An 18,012-nucleotide genomic window follows, 5' to 3' on the forward strand; every position below is an offset into this window, starting at 1 on the left:
CTTAAATTTATTCAAGACTGGGTTAGATACATTTTTGTTAGGCTAGGTAGTCCATAAGACCATAAGACATAGGAGCAGAAATTAGGCCATTCGGCCCATCGAGTCTGCTCCGCCATTCAATCATGGCTGATAAGTTTCTCAACCCCATTCTCCCGCCTTCTCCCCGTAACCTTTGATCCTCTTACCAAGTTGCTTATTACTTTTTATTACAATTTTTTAAATTATTTTTATTATTTTTTTTTTTTTATTTTTATTTAATATATAATATAAAATATGTAATATTTTATGTAATATGTAATATTCCCTTAGTCAAGGGAAATAGGGTGCAGACAGGAAAATGGAGCTAAGACTTTAAACAGATCAGGCATGATCTTATTGAATGGTAGAGCAGGCTCGAAGGGCCGAATGGCCTACTCCAGCTCCTCAGTCTTATATACCTATGATCCTATGGTATGGAATAAATCAGGAAAATAGAAGTGCATATAACAAGGGTAATATAGTAATTATGGAGGATATCAATTACATATAGGCTGGATAAACCAAATTAGCGCTGATGCTGTGGAGGACATATTTCTTTTATGTATAATAGATGTTTCTTAGAACAGTATATTGATGAACCAACTGGAGAATAGGGCTGTGTTAGATCTAGGATAGTGCAATGAGAAAGGGCTAATTATTAACCTTGTTGTAAAGGAGCCTCTAGGGAAGAGTGACTATAATTTTACATAAAGTTTGAAGGTGATGTAGTTCAATCCAAAGCTAGGGTCTTAAATCTAAAAAAAAGGAAACTATGAAGGTATGAGGGACAAGTTGGCTGTGGTAGATTAGGAAACTACATTAAAAGATATAATAGGAGACAGGCAATGGCTAGCACTTAATGAATTAATGCATGGTTTACAACAAATTTACATTCCTTTGAGGAATATATATTTACTTTCCCAGCAAGAAAGTTGATCCAACCATGGCTAACGAGAAGTTAAAGATGGTATTAGATCATAGGAAGAGTCTTATATAGTTGCCTAAAAGGTAGTAAGTATGGGGATTGGGAGCATTTTAGAATTCAGCAGAGGACCAAGATTAAAGAATAGAAAATAGAATATGAAAGTAAACTAGCGGAAAAGATGAAAAAGGACTGTAAAAGCTTATATAGGTATGTAAAATGGGGGACTCAGTGCATTTGGTGTACTTGGATTTTCAGGAGGCTTTTGATAAGGTCCCACACAGGTTAGTAAGCAAAGTTAGAGCACACGGGATTGGGAGTAATATACTGGCCTGGATTGAGAATCGGTTAACGGACAGAAAACAGAGAATAGTAATAGATGGGTTGTTCTCAGGTTGGCAGTCTGTGACTAGCAAAGTAGCACAAGGATTGGTGCTTGGGCCACAGCTATTCACAATCTATATCAATGAGATGGATGTGGGGACCAAATGTATTATTTCCAAGTTAGCTGAAGAAACAAATCTAGGTGGGAATGTGAGTTGTGAGGAGGATGCAAAGAGGCTTCAAGGGCATTTAGACAGGCTAAGTGAGTGGGCAAAAACATGGCAGATGGAATATAATGTAGAAGATCTACTTTGGTAAGAAAAACAGTAATGCAGAGTATTCCTTACATGGAGAGAGAGTAGGAAGTGTTGATGCCCAATGGGACCTGGTTAATAAGACATGGAAAGCTAACATGCAGCTGCAGCAAGCAATTAGGAAGGTAAATGGTATGTTGACCTTTATTGCAAGAGGATTTGAGTACAGGAGTAAAAACATCTTGCTGCAATTGTATAGAGCCTTGGTGAGACTGCACCTGGGGAAGAATTTTCCCCCTGTCGGGGGTGGGGGGGTGGAGTTCAGGAGCGGGCACGTGCGGGCACACCTCCAATCGGGGGCGTGCCGTCATTTTACGTGGCGGGCCAATCAAGGCCCACCCAGCATGACGTCCTCCAGGAAGCACTATGAGCTTGCTGTGTGGGTGGCGGTGGGGGGAGGGGTGGAGTCCCTCAGCCGAGAGTGCATTATTTTGCAGATGTGCATGAAAGAGTGCACTCATCTCCCTGAGGCTAAGTGCTGCCTCAGCAAGGTCAGCGCCAAATTTAAAAATGTGGTTGAGGTTTCATGCTCTTTCTGAAGCCCGCCAGGGCTCCCGGCCTGTCCACCAACCTTAAAGTTGGATGGGCAGGTCCATTAATTATTACAATTAGTTTTTAAATGGCCTCAATAGGCTGTTGACAGGTCGGTGGGCACACAGCTGATTCGGCTGAGGCCCCGCCGACCTTGCAATTAAAATGAGGCACGGTGATGCTGGGAGTTCTGCCTGATGTTATCCCGTGTCATTTTAAGTGTTGGCACCCCCTGCTCACCGACCTAAAGATCCTGGCCCTGGAGTATTGTGTACAGTTTTGGTCTCCTTACCAAAGGAAGGTTATAATTTCCACAGGGGGCGTGCTTAAAAGTTTACCAGACTGATCGCTGGGATGAGAGGAGAGATGGAGAAGAAAGGGCCTATATTCTCTAGAGTTTAGAAGCATGAGAGGTGATCTCATTGAAGCATACAAAATTCTTACAAGGCTTGACAGAGTAGATGCTGTGGGGCAGGGGGTGGGTGTTGGGGAGGTGGTGGGGCAAAATTTTATGTATGACCTACGGGTGACAGAGTCCACACATCAGTGCTTAAAATGTCACGTGCTGATGTCGAGCAAGCATCCCGACGTCAGCTCGCACCATCGCTATATTTAGCTGGGTGGGTGCGCTATGCAGTGCAACGCATGCCCGCCATTAATTAAAGGCCTTGTTAAGGCCTTTAACTCGGTATTCAACACCGATTTTGAGGCACCCGTGCGATCTTCGGCTTGGCGCACAGGCCCAACGGTCAGGTGGGTGAGTGATTTTTTTAAACAAACTTCATCCACAGGCGGGTATGTAGGCTCAGAGTGGTTGTTAATGTTTTGTCTGAAGTATTTATTACAGAAAGTGTTTTAAAGTTGCCTGTGTGATTGTTAGCAGTTCAGATCAATTTCCAACAACTTTCTCTGTACTTTGAAGCTTCAGCTCGCCAGTCTGCAGACAGTAATCTTTATCGCAAGCCTCCATTTAGCCTGGGTTCTGACATCTCCACTGGAGGCAACTCCTCTGAGGAGGAAGGGAGGGATAGAATAAGGAGGAGGCCAGGAGTGGACAATCAGCCTCCAGGGAAGCCATCTTTGGGAGGCCAGACGCAGGCACAAGGGGCGCAGGGCCAAGAGGTTGTCCAAGGTGGAAGGGGCCATAGAAGACGCCACTATCCTGCTGCCAGGGTATACAGGCAGCGAAGCAGCTACCTCAACGTGACTGAGGTTCAGTGCTGAAGGAGGCTCCGACTATCAAGGGAGACAGTGAACTATATCTGTCAGATGATTGGCCCTGAGATCACCCCTAACTGTGTGGGTGGACCCCCATGCCAGCAGCTCTGAAGCTCACAGTTGCCCTCAACTTCTCTGGCTCCTTCCAGGCTCGGTGGGTGATCTTTGTGGTGTGTCCCAATCAGCTGTCCACACTCGTGTCAAGCAGGTTACTCTGTTCAGATATACATTGACCTTCATCCACTTCTGCTGCAACCAGGCAAGTCAGACACAGCAAGCCAGAGGCTTTGCAGCCATTGCTGGCTTCCCCTGCGTCCAGGGTGCAATAGACTGTACACATGTGGCCATCAATGCGCCAGCAGGTGAGCCCGGTGCCTTCGTCAACAGGAAGGGCTTCCACTTCATGAACGTGCAAATAGTGTGTGATCACAGGATGCAGATTCTGCAAGTCTGTGCAAGGTACCCAGGCAGCTCCCACGAAGCCTATATCCTCAGACACTCCCAGGTGCCGGGGCTCCTCAGTGCTCCAGCCCAGCTGGATGGATGGCTGCTGGGTGACAAGGGCTATCCCCTCAGAAGGTGGCTCATGACGCCTCTCCGCCATCCAAGAACTTAAGCTGAGCAGCGCTATGATAGGAACCACGGCACCACAAGGGCTGTGGTGGAGAGAACCATCAGTCTCCTCAAGATGCGCTTCTGTTGCCTGGACTGCTCAGGGGGCGCACTCCAGTACCCCCAAGATCGCGTCTCTCTGATAGTGGTAGCATGCTTCACAAGCTTGCGCTGGAAAGGGGGGGATGCATTTCACGATGAAGACCTTTACACAGCGGATGAGGCTGCACATGATGAATCCAGCAGTGACTCAGAGGATGAGGAAGCACAGGGCAATGCTGGGGTGCAGCACGCTGACCCACTATTACACCAGAGAGGCAGTGACACCTGGGACACTTTAATCCAACGAACCTTCAGCTAGCTTCACACACATGGATCAGCAGGACCAGCATTGCCTGGCGCTTCCACATGTGGCACTTAGGTGCTACATCTTCCACCTCATCAGCTACAACTAAGGGCTTAGTACAGAAATATCAATGTTCACTCAAACACTCATGAGATGTCTGTGAAACGTACAAATGCAGCACAAAGGAAACACCCTCAACCATGGTCAGAAAAGTGGACTTTATTCCATCCAAAATAAACCACAAATGTCGCTCTGACGTACATAATGAAACATTCCCTATTCTAAGGCCAACACAAAATCACCAGTAACAAACCTATGCAGTGCCTAAGGTGCCTTATGCTTACGTTTGTGGTGCTATGTCATGGTGCTGTCCCATCGCTCAGAGTGGCTTGTGAGACAGCCTGCTGACTCTGCTGTCCTGTTGGCCTCGATGACCTTGGCGGACGTCCTCTGACCCCTGTGATGGCCCCGCCTGGGAGGGATTGGCCAGTTCCAGAACTGGCACCTCCCCAGTTGTCGCAGCCTCAATGGATGCAACAGTCACTGGCAGAGGGGTGGAGGAGCTGCTGCCCTCATCCAGAGCACCGTGAGAGGAGCTCGCAGCGACGACAGACAGCTGCTGCACTGACTTGAGGTCACATTGGACCTCCCTGCTCACCGCAGATGCATGGGCACCGAGCTGCAACACTTGGTGCCCAGAACATCTCCCATTTTGCCAATGACCACCTGTGGCCATTAGCGCTGTGAGGGCTTGCAGGTCAGAGCTTAACCCAATCAGATGATTCTCAATCTGTTGGAACCCCCTCTCCATGAGAGTCACCAATCTCTCAATGGAGGAAGCCTGAAGCTCTGTCCAGAGGTTCATGCCATCACTGACACTCTGCATGGATTCCTCCACCACAGAGATCAAGTGTAGCACACCCTCATGCAACCCTGCCAGATGCTCGCACGCACCCGGCCGCTTGTCCTGCAGCTGCTGCATGGCAGACATCTCCAGAGGCTCATCATCACTTCCCTACTCAGCATGTGCCTGGTCCCCTACAGTCCTCCAGCTGCTGGTGCCATCGGCACCCTCTGTCTGTGCCATCTCCTCCAGCGATTGTGAAGTGCCCTCTCCACTGTGCCCCGGGACACTAACCGACATCATAATCCCCACTGATGTGGTAGTCGCTGCGCTGGTGCCTGGCTCGCTGAAATGATATGACGCAAGTTGCAAGTGATGCCGCTCAGGTGTGGAGGGGTGGCTCTAGACTTGTTCCTGGCGGCCATGCGGTGGTGATGCTGAAATTAACAACAAGGACAGTGCATCAGTTAGCGTTCAGTCACTAACACCTTTCATCCCTTTCACCCCCAGGCTCATAATGCGCTCAACCTTCAAGAAACTAAGGAGACGAACATTGATGGGGTGGTAAATAGTCAAGAGGAGGCCCAAACATTACATGTGCATACAGACAGGCTGGCCAGATGGCCTAAGGAATGCCACATGGAATGTTATGTGGATAAGTGTGAGGTTAAGCACTTGAGAAAGACAAACAAGGTACAGGAATACATGAGTAATGGTAGGACCGTGGGAAGTCACACCGATTACAGGGATCTTGCTGGGCAGACAAGGTAGCAGAACAGGAACGTAAGGCGTTTAACAAGGTCAAAGCCAGACTTGTCTTTATTAGCTGAGGAATAGAATGTAGGAAAAGGGAGGTCATGTTGCAAGTGCAGAAAACGTTGTCGAGGCCACATCTACACTTCTGCGTTCAGTTGTGACCTGAGCTTCATGGGAGGGGTGGCATTGGAGTGGGGAGAGTGCAGAGGTTCCTGACCTGGATGTATGCTGGCCTGGAGAGTTACAGTGATGAGGAAATATTGCATACACTTGTGACATTTGCCATGGATCACAGGAGATTGACAGGTCACATTATTGACCTTCATACCGTTGTGAGGGGCATAGAACGGGTGGACAGAAGGCAACATTTCCCATTGGCACAGGGATGACTAACATGGTGGTATTTATTTAAGTTGAGTGCCATGAGGTTGACAGGTGAGGTGCTGAGGACCTTTTGAACAGAGTAATGTGGGACGCACTGGCTGAAAGGGTGGTGGAGGTACAAACCCTCCTAAGGTGCAATAAGTCTTTGGATGTGCAGCAGCCATGGCATGTTAGACCAAGGGGATAGTGGTCACAAATGGGATAAGGTGACTTTGGAAGATGCTAGAGATGCACATCCTCAAGGGGCCGAGGGACCTTTGTGTATGACCCACACATCTGACTGTATCAGTCTATGAATGAACAGTTTTGCTGCATTAACGATTGCAGCAACCATCAGTGCTTTGGATGGTGGGCAGATAGAGTGGATGGGACTGTGGCCCTCAAATAACTGACCGCTGGACCCCAGCCTCGCCGACACCTGCCACCCTGGCCACCTGCCTCCTCCCCAGCTCCATGATCTGCTCCTCATATGTGGTGAGGTGCTGCAGCACGGCGTGCCCACCACCAGTCCACAAATGCTCCCGGCTATTGTGCTCTTTTTTGTCTGCAGAATAGAGAAGAGCATTTATTGGGGCTGATCGCTCATGTAGTCTGCACGCACACACTGCACCCCAACCATAGTGGCCCATCTGAGGCATCCAGTGGCTCCTGTCCACACTACTGGTGATCAGTCACCAGAAGATAGCACGGCTGGTCCCAACACCCGCCACCCCCCCTCCCCAACGGTCACCTTGGACACATTCGGCGTCCATCACTTTGAATAACACACGGGTCTTTACGCCCATGGCAAGGAGGCACAACTAGGTGCAGCACCGAGGCCAGTAGATGGCTCTTGGCCACGACACCTTGAGGGTCCCCTTCCACCATCTCATCACCATCAATAAGATATGTGTTGGAATTCTGAGTATATGTCTCGCTGCCTCCCCTGCAGGTTGCCCCCAGACTACTCAAATGCGACAAACACCAACATATGCTGCAGGGAGAACCCATCTTCTCCTCAACCACTAAGGTTGATGTAAGCATGGTCACTATCTGTTTGCCCACCCAGTGTGCACCAAATACCCAATGCAGTAACGACACTAAGACGTGGCGGGGGTGGGGGGGTCGGCCTCAAAGGCTAAGGCTACCTGCTGGGTAAAATGGCCAAGGGCTGACATGGTGCTCATCCTTCCAGAGTACAACAAATCATTGAAGTGCTTGCGGCACTGTGTTCCTGTGAGCCGCACAGCATCTTGAGAGGTAACAGCCTCCGTCACCTCCTGCCACGCCTGCCTGTCCCATGGGGGGCCCTCCTCCTCCCATCCTCTGGAAACAACACCTCCCGATGGTTGGACACCTCTTGCAGGAGGACAGCAAGGCAGGCATCGGAGAACCAAGGGGCACAGTGGCCCTCCGCTGGCCTATCCTGCAGCATGACCCCTCCTCCTCCTCTGCCCTCACCTCTTGTGGTGCCTGGTCGCTGGCCATGGTGAACAGCTGAAAGATGGCTGCCTGGCCATTTTTATACAGACTGCAGGTTCCCCATTGGAACCGACGATCTGAACACGCCCGCCCCAATTTAATTTTCCCACTGAACACGAGAGTCTGAAACGTGCTGGGTGGGCCTTAATTGGCCTGCCCATGCAAAATGCCAGCGCAGCCCGTTTTGGTGGTGGGGATCGGCTCCCCGCCTGGTGCTGATTCGGTCGGGTCTGCCCGCCCGTCAAACACAAAATTCAGCCCAAAGCCTCTGTAACTTCCAATGACCTGACTCACTTCATCAGTACCCAGGAAGGGATCTCCTTGACTAAGCTGAGCTATTTCCACCACTCTAGTAGCTTCTGAGGGGACACTTGGCAATTGTACCATTGCTACTGTTGCATTATCCAGTTCAGTTACTGATACAGTCTTCTCTGAAGACTCCTGAGGCATTCCTTTCACTGCCACCAATTCAACTTTCAGCTTCCAACAATCTGCTTTTACATGTCTCATCTTACTGTAGTGAAAGCATACTGGTTCCCTTATATCACTTTTATCCTTTATAAAATATTCTTTAATGAACAGAGCAGCTTCTGCCTTCTTCCTAAAGCCAGAATATTTTCCATTTCCAAACGTTCTATTCCTCCAGTTTCCCTGTAGATTTACATATGGAGATCTACTTCCCCTAGCTGCCTATGTGATATAATGTATCCATCTGCCAGAACCACAGCTTCCTTTATCTTTAGAAATCTTGCTGTTTTACAGGTATGATCTAACAACTATTAGATTACTATTTTTAAATGCTTCCATTATTTGAGTATTGCTGAAAAAAGAGACAATTATTGTTGAAATTTTTCATAAAATGCCAATCTCAGGGGGAACAACAATTTTATACTTTGAGAATAGAGTGCTGATTGATTGGTAAGTGAACTCTGATTGGTAGAGGCATTGTCATGGAGAATGCACAGGTTGATGGTGATTGACAGTTAACTGCCAAGTATTGTTTGAAATTTAAACCAGGCAGCTTGACTCTGATTGGTCAAGACATTCTCCTGGGGAATGAACCAGTGAATGGCTGTCACTTATTTTGTTTAGCTGAAACAGGCACAATATATTTACACGTTCTTTCTGTCTGCAAAGAACAGGGCTCTGTGTATTAATATGTGTAGCTTCCAGTACATGCAAATGTGTCACATTGCGAGCCCAACTGACATTATGAAATTGGTTATCACACTGAGCACTGAGCACACTGAGGATTATTTAGGGAATATTGTCCAATCACTGAATCCTGTGTTTTGAGTTTGCAAGCATGGGCTGGTTGGGTACAGTCTGTATCTTGCCCATTGCAACCAACAGAAGGGACATGCTGTTTGATACAATCTGCCAGTCTTTGGGGTGTATGGTCTACATACCTAGCATCACACTGGCACTGAAATTCATATACCACATCATTCATTTGTGTGATAGGCAGAACGTCTTTTTGGCTTGATGGCAAAAAAAAATACTCAAGTGCTGTACTACCAAATGGCTTCCATTATTATTATTTCCCTCATATTCTTAAAAGTTTCTTCCGACTTCATTGACCAAAACATCTGGCGAAATGACATTTCTTTTCTCTAGAAAATTCTGCAAGTGTCTGATCCTGTCTTTTCTTCAAATTACAAAATTTTAATTGATATACTTTGGGGACAAGCTCATAAGCATTAAGTACAGTACTTTTAACTGCTTCATAATTGGAAGATTGTTCATCTGAAAGGCTTGAATAAACATACACTGCTTTCCCTACTCAGACACTTCGCCAAAGAGTGATCCTCTCCTTTTGTGGTCAAACTAGTTTTGTAGCAATGTTCTAAAAAAACACAAAATGCTTTTCAACTCCTTCCTCACTAAATTTAGGCACAAGGCAAATATTCCCAGCTAAATTAATATTTTAATATTAATAATATTAATAATCATCGACCATTCTGCCAGTCATTCCCTGTTGATACAAATTAAGCCTTTCCCTCTCCAGTTCAAGCTTTCTTGATTCTCTTTCCCTTTGAAACTCTAATTCATTATCAAACTTTTCTTTTTTCTTTTTTTCGCACTTTTGAGTTTGAGTTGCTTTGTCTGCAATTAAATTCTAAATCAATCTGTGATTTATCTGGGTCAGGCTTTTCTTCTTCCAATTCCAAATATTGTTCTATTGCCTCAATTATTTGTGCTTTGTTAACTCTTGGTTTTAACTCTGTGTTTAGTTTTTCTGTTAATGCTACTAACTCAACCTTTGTTAATTGTTGCAAATCACTCAGGAATAAACCTTCCCCCTCAAGAAAATTCTCAGCAGTTGATAAAGTCTTTCTGCTTTCTCACAGGTAGAGTAAAATTCACCGTGAAATCCCATTAGCCTAAACTTTAGCAAATCCTAGCACTGGTATTTGTCTGTGGTTTTGAAATCCTGCAAAGAGCCCCAAATTTTGTTATGATCCCGGATGAGACAAGTTACTCTTCTTCAGAAAAAGAAAAAAATACGAAATCCCAGTTATTTTCTGAAAGAATGAACTGATGAACATATGAATTAGGAACTCAGCCCCTTGAGCCTGCTCCACCATTCAATAAGATCATGGCTGATCTGGATGTGACCTCAACCCCACCTTCCTGCCTACCCACGACAACCTTTCACCCCCTTGTTAATCAAGAATCTATCCAGATCTGCCTTAAAAATATTCAAATACTCTGCTTCCACCACATTTTGAGGAAGAGAATTCCAAAGACTCACTACCCTCTGAGAGAAAAAAATTTCTCCTCATCTCTGTCTTAAATGGGCAGCCCCTTATTTTTAAAGTGACCCCTAGTTCTAGATTCTCACACAAGAGGAAGCATCTTCTCCACATCCATCCTGCCAAGACCCCTCAGGATCTTAAAAGTTTCAATTAACTCACCTCTTACTCTCCTAAATCCCAGTGGACACAAGGCTAACCTATCCAGCCTTTCCTCATTAGACAACCCACTCATTCCTGGTATTAGTCTAGTAAACCTTCTCTGAACTGATTCTAACACATTTACATTTTTTAAATAAGGAGACTAGTTCTGTACACAAGAATCCAGATGTTGCTTCACCAGCACCCTGTACAACTGAAGCATAACTTCCCTAATTTTGTAATCAATTCCCCTCATAATAAATGATAACATTCTATTAGCTTTCCTAATGACCATCTGTACCTGCATACTAACCTTTTGTGATCCTTCTGAATCTCAGAGCTCTGCAATCTCTCACCATTTAGATAATAAGCTTCTTTTTTATTCTTCCTACCAAAATGAACAACTTCACATTTGCCCACATTATTACTCCATTTGCCAGATCTTTGCAACTCACTTAACCCATCTAAGTCACGTATCTTTGTGTCATCAGCAAATTTAGCAACCATTCCTTTGGTCCCTTCATCCAAGTTTGGACTCTATGGGCGGGATTTTCCGCATCTACCCACAGCCGGGATCTTCCGGTCCCACCGCTAGTCAATGGACCTCTGGCTTGGCCACAACTTTGCCCGCAGTGGTTCCCACCTGCGAAGGGGCCAGAAAATCCTGGCCTATGAGTGGAATGCAATGTCCTACCTCAGAGGCGAGTTCAGAGGCAGAGGATGCCATTTAGTCGGACAGGGAGGAGCAGGATGCGGACACCAGTGCCACCTGTCTCCCTCTGATTAAGCCTAGAATGGAAAGGTTTGAGGATGGCCTTCCCACCTGGACTGCAATTGATGCCCACTTAAAGGTCTCATCCTGCTGTTGCTAGTATTCAGGCAGTAGGCGGGGAACTCATCATATGGGGAGACTGACATGTCTGTCAGGTTTGCTTTCAGCTGAGTTGGGGTTCCTTCATTCAAAGTGTCTGATTGAGGGACCTGGAACTGGGAAGGGAGTCTGGTTGAGAATAACCCCTGCCCTTTCTTCTGAGCCCCTTACCCCTGCCTTGCTAGCAAGCCCCTCCCCGTGATCCCCTTTACTTACCTTTCTCTAGGGGGTTAGCGATGATCTCTGGCAAAGGCCCAAGTATATCACTGGCAGCAGCCCCTGTCCTGGTGTCGCTGCCAGTAATGGAGAGCATTTGGCCGTCAGCTCTCAGGATTAGAACTTCTGACCTATTGGAGGAAGTGGAGGAAGTCCTGGAACTAAATGTCCGTGTGGAGCCAGGAGACCCAGTGGTAGGGTTCCTGCTGTCGATTAGGGATTTAATTTTTTTGGAACCTGGGGATTAGTTTGGCAGAGGTGTTGCCAGTTTTGGTGGTGAACGTTGGGCACCATCCCCCCCCTCCCCCACCGCACCCGCCCCCCCCCCCCCCCCCCCCCTCAACCCCCACCTTCCCCACCCCCCCCACCTCCCCCCACACCACCCTCATTAAATTTTGCCTCTATGGGAAGATGGTAGCACTAGATTAGTAACCCAGGGGCCCAGGCTAACGCCATGGGGACACCGACTCAAATCTCACCACGGCAGCTGGTGGAATTTAAATTCAATCAATAAATCTGGAATCTAAAGCTAGTCTCAGAAATGGTAACCATGAACCTAAAGTTGATTGTTGTAAAGACTCGTCTGGTTTACTCATGCCCTTTATGGAAGGACATTTATCACCTTTACCTGATCTGGCCTACATGTGAGTCCAGACTCTCAGCAATATGATTGACTCTTAATTGTTCTCTGAAATGGCCTAGCAAGTCACACAGTTCAAGGACAGTTAGGGATTTGGTAACACATCCCATGAAAGAATAAAGAAAAATAAATTTGTAACGTCAGCAAATTTTGAAATTGTGCCCTGTAACTCCAATTTTAGATCATCAAAATATATTAAGAAAAGAAGCGGCCCTTATAAAGAACTTCTGACCTATTGGAGGAAGTCCTGGAACTAAATGCCCGTGTGGAGCCAGGAGACCCAGTGGTAGGGTTCCTGCTGTCGATTAGGGATTTAATTTTTTTGGAGCCTGGGGAGCAGTTTGGCAGAGGTGTTGCCAGTTTTGGTGGTGAACGTTGGGCACCATCCCACCTTCCCCCCCACCCCCCCACCCCCTCCGCACCACCCTCATTATGCCTGAAGAACCTAAATGTATATCTTCCCCGCCGTTTGAAAAAGAAACGCCCAGTGCTACTCTGCTTCCTATCATTCAGTCAATCTAGTATCGATGCTGTCACTGTCCCTTTTATTCCATGGGTTTTAACTTTCTGACAAGTCTATTATGTATAACAGTGGTGAAACAGTTTAATGTTCGAATTCTTTCTTGAATGGGCTATCTAAGACAACGTTTTTTTTTCAGGAGAAAGCAACAATTTTCCAGATGAGTAACATGGTGGTGCGGAGGGTTGTGGTTGTTTTATAGAGCAGTAGGAAGAAATGATGGCAGTCCCAGGTCAGCTAAGCAACCCAAGAGGTGAGGAACAGAGGATATGCACTTGTGCCTTGGACAGAGATAGGCAGAAATCTCCTGGCAGCCGACTAAGATAATAATAGAGGCCTGGACACATGTATTCTCTTCATCCATCTTCTTTACCAAGGGAATAGGGCTGAGAGTCCTTTAATAGAAACGGGCGAGGAAGCGATTTCATTCTGATTTTTTTCACAAAATGAAGGATGTTTTGATGGTTGACTTTTGTCTTTCTGCTATCAAGATACAATCATCCTGCATTCCAGGTTTCTTGGTTTTTAAGACAATTGATTTAAGGTTTAGTGGAATTAGCTTTCTACTGAAGTGAAACAAAAGTTCTTTCAGTGGGCTGTAGCTTAAAGTATGTATAATGATGTTATTTTCAATGTGACAGAATAACAGGGCTATTTTATGTTACTGCAGGATTACACTGCAAAATACAGTTCATAAAATTGAGGTTCAAATTTTCCAATTTATTCAAACAATATTCTTCAGGCTATATATTTCATCTCCTTTGTATAGTTTATAGAATATTATGTCAGAAGATTTGAATAGAAAAATAAGTGAATAGGAGGATTAACACAGTAAAAAAAACGGTCACTGAACATAACCTACAACTTCAATGTATATTGCAGCAGGGCAAAAATATAAACCAGGCTTCCTGCTTTACTGTTTACAAAACAAATAATAGCAACTCATTTTACCTGGTTGAAAAAAAATCTTGCTGAGATGTAACCACAGGCCTATCTACCACCACCTTACTGTACTTAGAGACCCTATTAAACCCATGTTATTTCGGTGAGTTAAACTATACGAACATACGAATTAGGAGCAGGGAACTCATGAAACCCCTGGAGCTTGCCCCACCATTCATTAAGATCGTGATTGATCAGAGTGTAATCTCACCTCCATGTTCCCACCTACCTCCGGGAGCCTTTTACTCCCTTGCTCATCAAGAATCTATCCACCTCTGCCTTAAAAATATTCAAAGACTCTGCTTACACTGCTTTTTGAAGAAAAGAGTTTCAAAGACTCACAACCCTCAGAGAGAAAAAAAATTCTCCTCATCTCTGTCTTAGCTGGGTGATCCTTTATTTTAAACCGTGACCCCTAATTCTAGATTCTCCCACAAGCGGAAACATTCTTTCCATATCCACCCTGCCAAGAGCCCTCAGGATCTTATATGATTCAATCAAGTTACATCTCTTCTCTGAACTGCTTACAACACATTTTTAAATAAAGAGACCAATACTTTATGCAGTGCTCCAGTTGTGATCTCACCAGTGCCCTATATAAATGAAGCAAAACCTCTCTACTTTTGCATTCAATGTTATGGCACAGCCGATGGTAAATACTGAGCTGCTCAAATCCCAGAGGGAAATGTGAATCCATTGCCACAACTTGTTTTGCAATTTGTATAAATTTCGAGATGTCTGCCTTGAATTCAGTAGTAATAAGAGCGCCAAGACTTATAAATTTCGTACAAGACTAAATTAAACCTTTATTAATAGAGAAATGATTTTAAATACATACAAATCACATAATCACACAGTGCAGAAGAGGCCTTTCAGCCCATTGAGTCTGCACCGACACATGAGAAACACCTGACCTACCTACCTAATCCCATTTACCAGCACTTGGCCCATAGCCTTGAATATTATGACGTGCCAAGTGCTCACCCAGGTACTTTTTAAAGGATGTGAGGCAACCAGCATCCACCACCCTCCCAGGCAGTGCACTCCAGACCATCACCACTCACTGGGTAAAAAAGTTTTTCCTCACATCCCCCCTAAACCTCCTGCCCCTCACATTGAACTTATGTCCCCTCGTGACTGACCCTTCAACTAAGGGGAACAGCTGCTCCCTATGCACCCTGTCCATGCCCCTCATAATCTTGTACATCTCGATCAGGTCACCCCTCAGTCTTCTCTGCTCCAACTAAAACAGCCCAAGTCTATCCAACCTCTCTTCATAACTTAAATGTTTCATCCCAGGCAACATCCTGGTGAATCTCCTCTGCACCGTCTCCAGTCCAGATCTACAAATTACTATTATGATAGCTTCTAAAACCCCTAGTTAATCTAATTCCCAGTTATACTTTCGTTAAAGCAACAGTAAGACAGATAGGAAAAAATTTTGCCCTCGTCGGGCAGGCTCAGTGGGGGAGAGTGGGAGCAGCTGGGAAGCTGACCCTCGCCTGTCATTGGGCCATGACTGCAATTTCAAGCTGGTGGGCCAATTAAGGCCCACCTAGCATAAATGCCGGATGCAGAATATTTGAGAAGGGGTGGGTGGGGGTTGGGGCCTGTCAGCCGCTGGCTCCACTGGCAACCCGGCAGCTGGTTCAAAAATGGTGCAGGCAGCCCCAGGGAGGCTGCCCGCATCTGAGCTGCTGCAATGACATGGCTGCAAACGAAGATGTTGATACCAGGCGGGAGGGCAGGTCGGCTTCCCGTTTGTCGGATGAGTTCTTCTCCACCCTCCTGGAGGAGTTGACTGCCAGGACAGCCTTGTCCCCAGAGATGGGAGGAGGAGGCCACCACACCTCACAAGGAGGACATGGGAGGAAATGGCAGCCTGGGTGAGCAACCATGATGTGGTGCGACGTATCTGGGTGCAGTGCCGGAAGAAGTTTACTGACGTCCTGTGCACAGGAAGGGTGAGTACTGTGTTGGTATAGGTCAGTGTGTTGAAGTGTTTTGGGCTGGCTATCCCCCCGTGGAGCTCAGGGGTGTTAGCGTCTGAGTGCCAACTGGAAATGACGCTAGAGATGGCCAAGGCAGTGAGCCCTGTCTGCTTTGACTGAGTGCCTTGCACCTCAAGGGCCATGACTTGGATGTGCCCTGCAGGGTGCTCCTCAGGTTCGGTTGGCCAGGCTGCAATGGTACTGCAGGTAGAGAGTGGACTAATCAATGCTCCTCTGTCCTTGCAGGAGAAGATATCCCATAACAATATTGAGAGGTCATGGACTAGCGGAGGTACGCCCGCCCTTCTCATCCTCTCCCAGTACGAGCAGGAGGCCTTGGCACTCAAGAGGTGCCATGTACCTCGATCAACCGGCCATGGTGAGACTGGGGTATCAGATGAAGGTAAGAATTCAGTGCACTGAGGTGAGAGTTTCAGATGCTACAAACAACCTTGTGCAGTCTCTTCACTGATGAGAGCCTCCAGACTGGATTCCTCATTGATCATTGAAAAACGCTGGCACCATGATGCACATCTCCATTATCTCACCAGAGTGCCTGGCATGCACAGTGACAGTGTGATGATTTAAACTAATGACATGAACTTTTTCTCCCTTCGATCAGCCACCAAGCAGACAAGCACAGGGCCTCCAGGAGCTACCCCAACACTGGAGGATCACCGTGCTCCAGAAGCACCTGCGTCACACCCACTCTTTGAACCAGGCACCACATCAGATACCAGCACCTCGGTGGGCATTAGTTCGGTGGCTAGTATCTTGATGCACATTGGTGAGGGCACTTCACACTCGCTTGAGGTGCAGGCAGACGCAGAGAGTGCCCAGGGCATGGCAGTCAGAGGACTGCTGGAGACCAGGACGATGCTTAGTTGAAGGCAGATAATGAGCCTCTGGAATCGTCCATTAGACAACAGATGCTGGATGTCCAGCAGGGCATGCGGGAGGGTCTGGCAGAGATCCAAGAGGGTTTCTGTGCCATAGTCTCTGTTGTGGAGGGGTCCCTCCAGGAGCATCAGCACTGCATTGATCCTCATGGCCGAGCGCACTGCCTCCTCCATGGAGAAAGTAGCGACTCTCATGGAGACACTGCTCCAGGAGAAGAATCAGGCAGCACCTTGCCTTAGTGAGATCTGTGCACTCATCCATGTGCATGCGTGAAAGAGCTCACAGACCTGCTCAGGGAATTTCCCCCACACCCCAGCCCGTACAGGGAGTGCACAGCACTTCCAGGCGGATGTCACACTGGCCGGGCTTTAATTGGCTCACCTCCAATCGGGGGCGCCGATCGGGAGCCCACACGCTCGCACCTGCTCCCGCACAACCCCCCTAATGGGGGGCAAAATGCTGCCCATAGATTTTAAAAGACCCAGGCAAAGAAACATGACACCCTGAACAATCCAATTCAAAGTGAGTTTTCTTAACTGCAGTTTGTTGTAATCAGCAGCTTGAGGCGTAAATGCTGAAGGCTTTTCACACCTGTTAGATCTTAAAATGCCTCCCCTTACACACAACCTTTTGAATACAAATTCTCATTGTTTCACTATGACTTTGGACTTTCTCTCCCTGATAATAAAAATCTCTGATAGTACTAATTTTATCAGTAATCTTTGGGAAAAATAAACACATTGGATAAAATTATTAGCTCGGTAGGCGGGCACGCGCCCGAACCGACTGAGCATAAAACGACGCTTGATGACGTGCATGTATCCTGACATCATCGCGTGCTCATGCAATATTTCAGTTGTCAGGCGCATGCTGGAATCGGCAGCGTGCCTGCTGACAATTAAAAAGCCTATTAAGGATGAGGTTTCCAAAAGCAGATAAAAACTTTATTTTGTAATTAATAAAATGCCCCAACTCATGTGACAGAGTCACATGAGGGGACACGTTTCATAACATTTATAAAGCCTTTAAATGTTTTTTGAAATCAGTTCATCTTCCTGAGGCATCAGGGAGATTATGTAGCGCGCGGGCTCGCACACATGCGCGATGGTCATGCTCGCCTGGCTCGGACTCCCACCCCACCCCTTGTACAGACAGTGCTGAGGGCTGCTGCTCGCGTTTCATGCTGGGCGAGACTTAATTGGCCTGCCAGCGTGAAATTGCCTCCCGGGCCTGATCGGGGGCAGCGGTCGCCCGCCCCCACCCGCCCCTGCTTAGTCCACACACCAAGGGCAAAATTCTGCCCGC

This window comes from Carcharodon carcharias, chromosome 1, assembly GCF_017639515.1.
Source record: "Carcharodon carcharias isolate sCarCar2 chromosome 1, sCarCar2.pri, whole genome shotgun sequence".
NCBI lineage: Eukaryota > Metazoa > Chordata > Chondrichthyes > Lamniformes > Lamnidae > Carcharodon > Carcharodon carcharias.